The following is a 9,778-nucleotide window of genomic DNA, read 5'->3' as shown; positions in this document are numbered from 1 at the left end:
CAGAGGATGACTCCCCAGGGGGATTGTGAAGTAGGGACGCTAGCCGAGAAATTGGGTGCCCAGACTACAGCTGGGATTTGTCTGCAGTCACAGAGCAGGTCTGGCAGGGCCTGGCTGGGACCTGTCTCCAACCGGATCTGGCACCTTTCCCATGGTGTCATTCAGTGAACACAGGCTGCTATGTGTTCCTTAAACATTCTCCCTCCACCCCAGTCCCAGGCCTGGACCCAGAAGTAGATGAGAGGGCACCTGCTCCCAGTGCGGCAGGGTGGCATCCCTCGTGTCTGCCTTCCTGTGTGGACTGTGCTGTGGAACTGCGGAAGCCATGGGCCTTGGGATCACCAGTGGTTAATTCCATTTCCTGGTCTGGCTGGGGCCTTCTCACAGGTCCCCAAGTAACAGACTTGTGAGGGTCCTCAGAGGTCCTAGAGTCCAACCGTCTCCTCTGCCCTGGTTTTACTAGTGGAGTTCCAAGGAGGCAGGCTGGTGCTGGCAGTGCAGCCAGCAGCAGCCCCTGACTTGGGCCCCTGCCACACTGCTGTGAGACTGGTTCTTAGTCTGTTCCTCTGGGCTTCCATTGGTCTGGCCACAGCTAACAGCAGGAAGCCTGGACCGAGGTCAGAGGGGCCATTTCTCCCCTCAACATACATTTTAGAGGACTCAGAGGGGATCCAAAGCCCCTCCCCATTTTCCAGTGTGTCCCATGTCTGAAAACAGAGTGTCTGCCAATCCTCAAGTCAGAGCTAAAGATTGAGATGAAAGTCCAAATCCACCCAGGTCAGAGATCATAGAACCCCCAACACGAGGCTGATGCTCAATAAATATTTGTTGAACAAATGAACAGGTGATCCCTGCCTTTGGGGGTAACTCAGGCCAGGTGTGAGGGGAGGGACAGGGAATGGATAAACAAAGAATTGTAATCCAGCCATACTTTCCAGATGCTCAGAAGGCCCCCTGACCAGCCTGGAAAGCTGGGAATCAGATTTGCAGCTCACACCCTTCCATGGAGAGTGGGCTTTGGAGGGAGGGAAGGACAGCACCAACCATGTCCTCTGGCTGTTGTTAGGAGAATGAAGAATACAGCACATTCAGCATAAAGGAGAGCCATTATTCCCTGCACTCCGAAAAATGTCTTTCCTATCCCCAAGGCAGGGCAGGACACCGCAGCCAGAGAAACTTGTAGCAGTTTCTTTTCTTCAGCAGCAGGAGGCAGCAGAGAAGCGGGATTGCACTATGACAGCCCTCCATGAACCTCCCCTGGGGCCTGCTATGCTCCTCAGCCCTGGAGGTAAGGGAGGAAAACAGCTGGCTCCTAGGACAGTGAAAGGGCACGTAATGAGCATTCTGCAAGGGTTCCTTCCTTTCTCCCCTCTATCTTTTTTCTTTTAACACATACTTTGTGAGCAACTACCGAGTTCCAGGCCTGTCTTGAGCTTTGGGAACATAAAGATGGAAAAGATTCAGCCTTGCCTTCCATGCACTCCTAGTTCATTAAGGGAGACATGCTGTGGGGAGTTAATCTGAGAGGAGCCTACCTGGGAGAGTCAGAGAAGAGACTTCTGGGAGGAGGAGAGTTAACCAGGCAAGGGAGGGACCAGGAGGACAGAGGGTGACCCTGTGAGCAAAGACAGGAAGGTGCGGTCCAGTAGGTGAGGCAGAGAACTGGAGCACAGAGGCTGAGGGGCCGACAGGAAATTGACGGTTGCAGTAGCCCAAGATGGAAATGAGGAGAACCTGGCCTGAGGCCCTGGCCAGTGGGGTTGGATAGACAGAAACAAAGCCTAGATAGAGCACAAATGACTTTCTGGAGCCACAAGGAGAGTGTGGCCAAGCTGAGAGTGTACCAGTGTACATACACATAGCGTTCCCACTTGAAGTTCAGTGCTCCTGTCCTGCCTGAAGGTGCCTGCTTGTTCACGGTGTGTGTGTGTGTGTGTGTGTGTGTGTGTGTGTGTGTGTAGCATCCAGAGTAGGGTTGGAAGTAGGACAATCCAGTAAGATGAAGTTTCCCCAAGCACAGAATGGGGGAGGGAAGAGAAGGGGAGCTGACCATCAGAGTAGGTGCTGGACCCTTGGGCTCCTGAATCTCACAGGGGGACCACCCCAACCTCTATCCCAGGTTGCTTCCTGGGCTCTAACCTCCATGCCTAGACAGTTGTTAGCTGTAAGAGCAGCACCCTAATCTGGACCTGAAGCTTGGGGCCATCTTCAGATCACAAGTCGTCTGGAACCCTGCTCCATGGTTCCGGTTTGTACCTAGATCTGCTCCCCCAGAAAAATCTCCAAAGAGTTGCCTGCCCAACTGTGCCCCTGAGCCATGACCAACTCACATCCTAAAGCTGCCAGCTTAATGGAACTCCTCCTCCTGGGGGCCTAGCTGCAGCCCCCAGGCACCAATGGCCAGGCAGGCTGCCCACTGAGGTGGCTCTGGACAGCTCGGGCCTTCCCAATGTCCAAGGCAGTTGGAACCATGCAGTCCCCAGGCCCCCCAAACCCCCCCCCCCCCCCCCCCCCCGCTGACGCTGACACACACCCTACACAGGCATAAACACACATTTTGAGCTCACAAATCTGGGGCCTCATCCATATATTAAGTTCAAACAGGTAGATATGCACCCACAAAAATGCACATGTATGTGGTTAAGGCACATACCTACACGTATTCATACCTATCCATGCACAAAATCATGCATAAGTTGATCTGTGCACAAGTACACGCTGTACCTGCATGCATGTATACATGTTACTTCACAGAGCAAAGCAAGCACTCCCTCTCCCTCCACCTTGTCCAGCATGATTTTAGTCTACCTCCCCAATCTTGTCCCCACCACCTTCCTGTCTTTCCCCAAACACACCATGCTACAGGCACTGTGTGAGATAACCAGACAGCTGACAGGACACCTCTGGAAAGGCTCACTTCACGAGCAGGTGTGACCATTTGTGGCCCATAATGAGCAGGACAACTGGAAAGTCCTCTAAACCTCCCATTCCATTTGCCCATCATACCCTTCCTGGAATTGCATCATCAGGAGCCATTGCTATGAATTAGGCTCATCAAACATTGAGGGAACTCTGTAAAAGATCCTGAGTCCAGCCCTCACACTGCATTCAGGATAGGGAGGCCCAGAGAGAGGAAGTTATTGGCTAAGGACGCACAGTGAATCTGTAACAGAGCCAGCAGAGAACTCAGGTCTCCTGACTTGTTTTTGCTCCCTCCACCGCTCTGGTCATTAGATGGAGGAGTGAGCTGATGAACAGCTAAGATTGCAAGCAGGTAGGGACTCTCATGTGAGCCAGCTGAGCTCACTTGGGGGTGCTGACTCCAGGAGGTCAGGTATAGACACTGGGTCCCAGTGTTCAGGAGTTATCCTGAGGCCCTCTGCTAACAGACTCTTCTGTGGGGGTCCGGGGGCGGGGGGTTGGCATGTGGGAGCACTCCAAACATTTCCAGGATGGCTGGGAACTCTGGAAGAGAGACCGGGAGCTTGGGTAAGAGCAGGTGAGACCTTTCCCATCAGGCTCTGTAGGCAGGACACACAGAACCAACCCCATCTGCACCCTGGGATCTCCCTGGGCAGAGGAGAGCAGAAAGGAGTCCCCTACCCCAGGCTGGATGGGTTAGACCTCTACCCTTCCTGCAATCCATCCCCACACAGACACACTCACTGAGTGGCTAGATTATTATGAACACCTGATGTTTTTAGGCAAATTAGCCGTACACTGCATCATATGGGATATGGAAGCCAAAGGCCTGTTGGAACACCTTTGCTGTCTGCAGTTACCAAGATAAAACGTCTCCAATTCGCACAGGAACACAAGGATTGGACAGCCGAGCACTGGAAAAAAGTCATGTGGTCCGATAAATTACATTTCCTGTTGCATCATGCAGATGGCAGAGTGAGAATTTGGCGGAAACAGCATGAAAGCATGCACCCTACATGCATGAGTACAACCTTTCAAGCTGGTGGGGGCAGTGTTATGGTTTGGGGCATGTTTTCCTGGCATGATTTGGGCCCTTTAATTCATGTGGAACAACGTCTGAATAGCACAACATATCTAAGTATCATTGTTGATCAAGTTCATCCTATCATGTTGATGGCGTATCCCAATGGAGATGGCTTCTTCCAACAAGACAATGCGCCATGCCATGGTGCTCGTATTGTGCAGGAGTGGTTTCAAGAACATAAGGGAGGCTTTACCTTGCTTAGGTAGCCCTAACATCACTAGATCGCAATCCAATTGGGCATTTGTGGGACGAAGTTAAAAGAGCCATCAGGCAGCTGGTTCCACAACCATCGAATCTCACAGAACTGGACAGTGCTATTCATCAGGCATGGTGTCAGGTTCCTCACATCACCTTTCAACATCTCATGGAGTCAATGCCTAGAAGAATCGCCGCAGCATTGAAGGCAAAAGGTGGCCCAACGAAATACTAATGGGGTGGTCATAATATAATCTGGCCACTCAGTGTATGTTAAAGAGGGGAGGGCTTAAAACCATGCTTCTTTCTCTTATTTGACCTGGAGGCAGGCATATCTCCCAAGCTTTTGCTCCCTCACCGGCAAGTGGAAATAGTAATTCCTACCTTTAGGGAGGTTGTGAACATTAAAGAACAGAAGCACCTGGCGTGATGTGCAATCAATGCGGCTTCTGTGGGTAGTGAAAGATTTTATCAATGGTGGCAAATTGTATTAATTTCCTTTAGCCTTTTCTGGGTACCTGTCTGACTGCTGCACCGTGAAGTCCTTGAGGACTAGACTGTCTGGCTTGGACCCTTTTCCAAGAAGCCTGGCATTCACTTGTACTCATTCACTGAACATCCACTAAACATCTACTGAGCAGCTATTGTGTGCCAGGAGCTATTCCAGTGCTGGGATGCAGCAGTGAACAGGATGGCCAAATGCCACCTTCTTAACAATGTGTTGTGGGAGGAGTGGGGGAGGGAAAGACAATTGGTAAACAGACAAACAAATAAACAAGAAAAATATGAGTTAGCATGGAACAGCGCATTCACTGAACATACTAATTAAACAGGCTAATGAGAACAGAGAGCAGCAACTTGAGATCAGGGAAGGCCTCCCTGAGGAGATGAGTTTTTTTGCTGAGACCTGAAAGAATCCAAGGAGCAGCCATGAGAGGATCAGAACAAAGAGCACTCCATGAAGACAGAGGAATAAGAGTAGAGGGCCCAGTGGGAATGGGCTGGGCAGGCTCAAGGGACAGGACAGAATAGTTGGAGGGTGGGAGATAGATGGCACGTGGTGTTGCACACCGTAGTTGCTCAATCAGTACTTATCACCCTGGGAAACTGCATTGGGCAACTTGGGTGTGGGAGGGAGAGCATACTCATGCTCAGTTCAGTGCTCTAAGCCCAGTGACCTATCCACCTGGCCCACAGGGAACACAGAGGCAAGGGCCATACATAGATCCTGGGAGCCTAACCCCTGACAATGTCCACCCTCACCCTTTTACTTACTAATTTATTCATTAATTCACTTCTCATCAAATAATCACTGAGCGCCTGCTGCATCCTGGGCTTCATTCCAGGGCCTGGGGACATACAAACGAACAAAGCCTGGTCCCAGTGCCATATGGTGAGGCAGATGAAACCCAAAGGATTACCAGATCCAGAAGAGACATCTGCTCCCCACTGCAGAGCACAGAAGAGGGAGCAGTCAGCCCTTCGGGGCCCAGGGATGGTGTCCCAGAGGAGTTGATCCCTGAACCTGGCCTGGAGCGCTGAGCAGCCCTCGCGGAGTGGAATGTAGAGAAGGAAAGAACAGCTTATTTCAGGACAAATGTGTTCTGTCTGTCTAGCCAGGAACTTAGGTGTGGGAGGGTCCACAGGGCCGGCAAAGACATGAACGTGGAGAGGCCACAGGCGCCATGGTGGAGGTCCCAAGCCTAAGGAACTTGGTCTTGATCCTGTGGGCGGCAGAGACCGAAGTTCCTGCTTGTTTGGTGCGGAGGTCTGAAGGGAGCCACACAAATGCCTAGTGACAGAGCCAGGCTGAAACTGAGCTCTCTCCTGGAGCTGCTCCTGTGAGCCCAGGGCTCAAGGGTCTCAAGGAGGTTGGATGATTAGGGACAAGCAGAGCTGGCCCTTCTGGGGCCTGAAATCTCTACCACAGGGTGAACTGGCTCTCCGCAGGTCTCCAGGAATGTCATGCGATGGACTGGCTTATGGCCACGGGCTTTCGGCCAGGGGCATTCCTGAGTTGGCAGGAAGTGAATCTAAAGCCCTGAGCCCTCTGTTGTTTTTGTTGTTCTACATTCCCATGTGTGGTTCCTCTTCTATTACTCTCAGGGCTCCAGGTGCATGGAAAAGTTACCTGGCATTAGAGGTAAGCTAGGGCGTAGACCATTTCCCCAGATGGAAGGATAGAGCTCAGATATCCTACTCTCCCAGATCTCACCTGCTCCACACTCTTCCCCTTTCTGCTGTCTGAGGAAGCAGGCAGATAGAGAGAGAGAAGAAGGCTGTCTCAGCCCTGACTTCCGAGGGCTCTATCAGGGGAAGGAAAGCTCCCTGCCACCTTGGCCAGGGTACCGGGACAGCAGTGAGCCCATGTCCCTCCCCGAGCTATAAGAGAAGACAGCTGGCCTGAACTGCGGGTGCCAAATCCTGCTAATTTGGTTTCCCTTCTCCTTACCTGAAATGCAAAGAGGGAGGGGAGGAGGAGCAGAACCTCTCCTGGGACCTGGGGGAGAGGGCAGGAGGTTCCAATAACAGCATCCCCACCAGTCTTCCTCCCTGCAGTAGCCCTGGATTGGATGAAGGAGTTTTGAGAGTGTATACGAGAGTAGCAGCCTGGGGAGGTTGCGGTGGATGCATCGCTGTGTGTGGGTTTTACATGAGAGCAGGTGGATAAGCTTGAAGAAGCAGACAGCATGTTTCAGGGACTGCATATTGGAAGTTTTTCTCGTGGAAAAGACCTTCACAAGCTGGTTTGGCCTAGAGTCACTAATGAATGTGCTGGAAAGGCCCTGTGAAGGGAAAGAAGCCTTTCCTGAGGCTGCACAGGGAGTGAAGGCAAATCCCACACACCAGCAGCATCCCATTCCCCCAGAGACTTTTTTGCTGGGGTGCAGGCTGCTCTGGCCTGCCCTGCCTGTGTTGGCCTCCACCCCCACCTCTCCAGCCAATGTGGCTCAGTCCCTCTCGGTGTCCCACAAGCCCCCTGGAATGTTTAGGCTGAATTTGTCTCTGGAGTCAATGCTAGTGGTGATGGGAGACGCCTGGGCCTCCCTGCAGGCCCTGGGCCCTCCCTTTCCAAGGATTCAGGCCTTCCTGGTGCCTTCTGTACCTGGGAAAGGTTCTGCTTTCCTGAGAACTGAGGTCTGGCTGGAGTCAGGTTGCAGGAAGGCGGTGGGGGACAAAGGGAGAAAGCGGCTGGAGCTCAGGTTGCTGCTGGCCCTGGGAGGAGCCCAGTGGCATTAGGTAACAGTTCAAGCTCCCCAGCCTTAGGAAGCCTGGCCTGTCCTCTTTGCCAGTCCTAAAAGGCAAGGTCCAGAGCTAGGAAAGCCTGAGAAAAGGAGGGGTGAGATCTGGCTTTGTTCTCCCTGGCAGATGAGCGTTGATGAAAGAGTCACTGAGGCATGTAGGAAAGACCCAGACTTCACTTTGGCCCACCTGTCTTGCTCCAAATGCACCCCTTTGTTGGCTGGTGGCATCCAAAGGCTGTAGACCATGGCCAGATGTCACCAGATGTCTGGCTTCTGGCACTCAGCAGGCCATCAGTATACTTTGACCGAATTGGAGTCCCATAAGATCAGAGCTTTAATCCCAGTGTCTAGAACAGTTCTGGTTCTCCCTGTTCTGGCACATAGCAGGCACTCAATAACTATTTGCTGGGTAAATGACTCATTTAGTCATTGCAACAATCCTGTGAAGTAGGAACTACTATCATTGGCATATTTATAGAGCAAAACAGAGAAGCAAAATCTATTATCGAAGGTGATATGATTTAGCGAGGATTGAAGCCAGGTGGCAGAACACCCCAGCTCTGGCTTTGACCACTGTGCCAGGCTGAAGGGGTACAGCCAGGGTCCATTTTATTACAACAGTGTGATGAAGTGTCATGATCAGCTGGGAACACAATTTGTGGGCGTGGGGCAGGATAGTGAGAAGAAAGGCAATTTCTTGGCAAGTGAAATGGGAAACCTAAGACAAAGTAATTAAACTGGCCCTGGCCAAACAGCTGTTTTAGGAAGAGCATTGTCCCGATATGCCAAGGTTGCACATTCGATCCCTCGTCAGTATAAGCATGTCCCAAATCATATCTGGGTCTCACCCTACAAAAAGCAACCAATGAATGCATAAATAGTTGGAACAACAAATTGATGTTTCTCTTTCTCCCTTCCTCTTTCTCTCTACCCCTCCCCCAAGAATAAGAATTAAATAAGGCCAAACAATTTAATTCACAGATAGCTAATGCAGTGATTTTCAACTGGTGTGCTGCAAGAATTTTTAAAACATGCGATACCTGACTATAATATTTAGTCAGGGGCACTGACCTCTTTTGCCTTAGTTGGTCAAACAAAAAAAATGACAACAGTGAACACAACAATAGCCATCTGGTGTGAATGAATCAACATTATACCTTTTTTTTTGTTAGATTCACAAAAAGTATATTTTTTGGTGTGCCACAGAATTTTAGTAGTTAGTTGATGTATGCTAAGAGATCAAAAAGATTGAAAATTGCTAAGCTAGTGAATCGCAAGACCTTATCTTCCCTAACCAAGGACACTTGAGAGCAAATGGTTTATACCTCTCCTCCCTAACGAGAGAATAAATAGCTTAAATCACCTTGTCAGGCAAATATTGATAGATAACAGAGCCCCAATTAGTGCCATTTGTATCAGCCAAATCCTAGGACAGGTAAAGTCAGGGGAACTAAAAACACAAAAAACAATTACAGCCACAAAGCAGACCCAAGATAAAAGTAAAGCAGTGAAACTGACCAGAGAATGATCCCAAACTCCCCTATGCCCTCATTTTGATCCATCAGCATATTAAAAAAAAAAAAAAACACTTTGCGGGGATAGGGGGGGGGGGGGGGGGGGGAGGGGCAATGGTAAGATATGTACACATATAATACCTTAATAACAAAATGAAACAAATAAATAAAACACACCTGGGAAACTGATGAACATTCAGCTGAAACCCTGCCCTAAGATTCCAGCCCCTGAAGAAGAGAGATAAAAAAATCAAAACAGAACAACAGAAGACCCCGGAATAGCCACAGCAATCCTGAGAAAGAAGAGTAAAGTAATAGGAGGGATCTCAATACCAGACTTCATGCTGTATTACAAAGCCACTGTTCTCAAAACAGCCTGGTACTGGCACAAGAACAGACATATAGATCAATGGAATCGAATCGAGAACCCAGATATCAACCCAAATTACTATGCTCAATTAATATTTGACAAAGGAGGCATGAATATACAATGGAGTCAAGACAGTCTCCTCAGTATATGGTGTTGGGAAAATTGGACAGATATATGCAAAAGAATGAAACTAGATCATCAACTTACACCATACACAAAAATAAACTCAAAATGGATACAGGACTTAAACATAAGACAGGAAATCATAAAAATACTAGAGGCATCCACAGGTAGCAAAATCTCAGACATATGCCAAAAGAACTTCTTCACTGATACTGCCCCTAGGGCAATGGAAGTTAAAGAGAAAATAAACAAATGGGACTACATCAAAATAAAAAGCTTTTTTACAGCAAAAGAAACCATCAACAAAACAACAAGAAAGCCCACT

The sequence above is a fragment of the Pipistrellus kuhlii genome, unplaced genomic scaffold (genome assembly GCF_014108245.1).
Source record: "Pipistrellus kuhlii isolate mPipKuh1 unplaced genomic scaffold, mPipKuh1.p scaffold_m20_p_4, whole genome shotgun sequence".
In the NCBI taxonomy this organism is placed as follows: Eukaryota; Metazoa; Chordata; class Mammalia; order Chiroptera; family Vespertilionidae; genus Pipistrellus; species Pipistrellus kuhlii.
The sequence above is the reverse complement of the archived record's forward strand: the minus strand, read 5'-3'. Positions refer to the sequence as shown.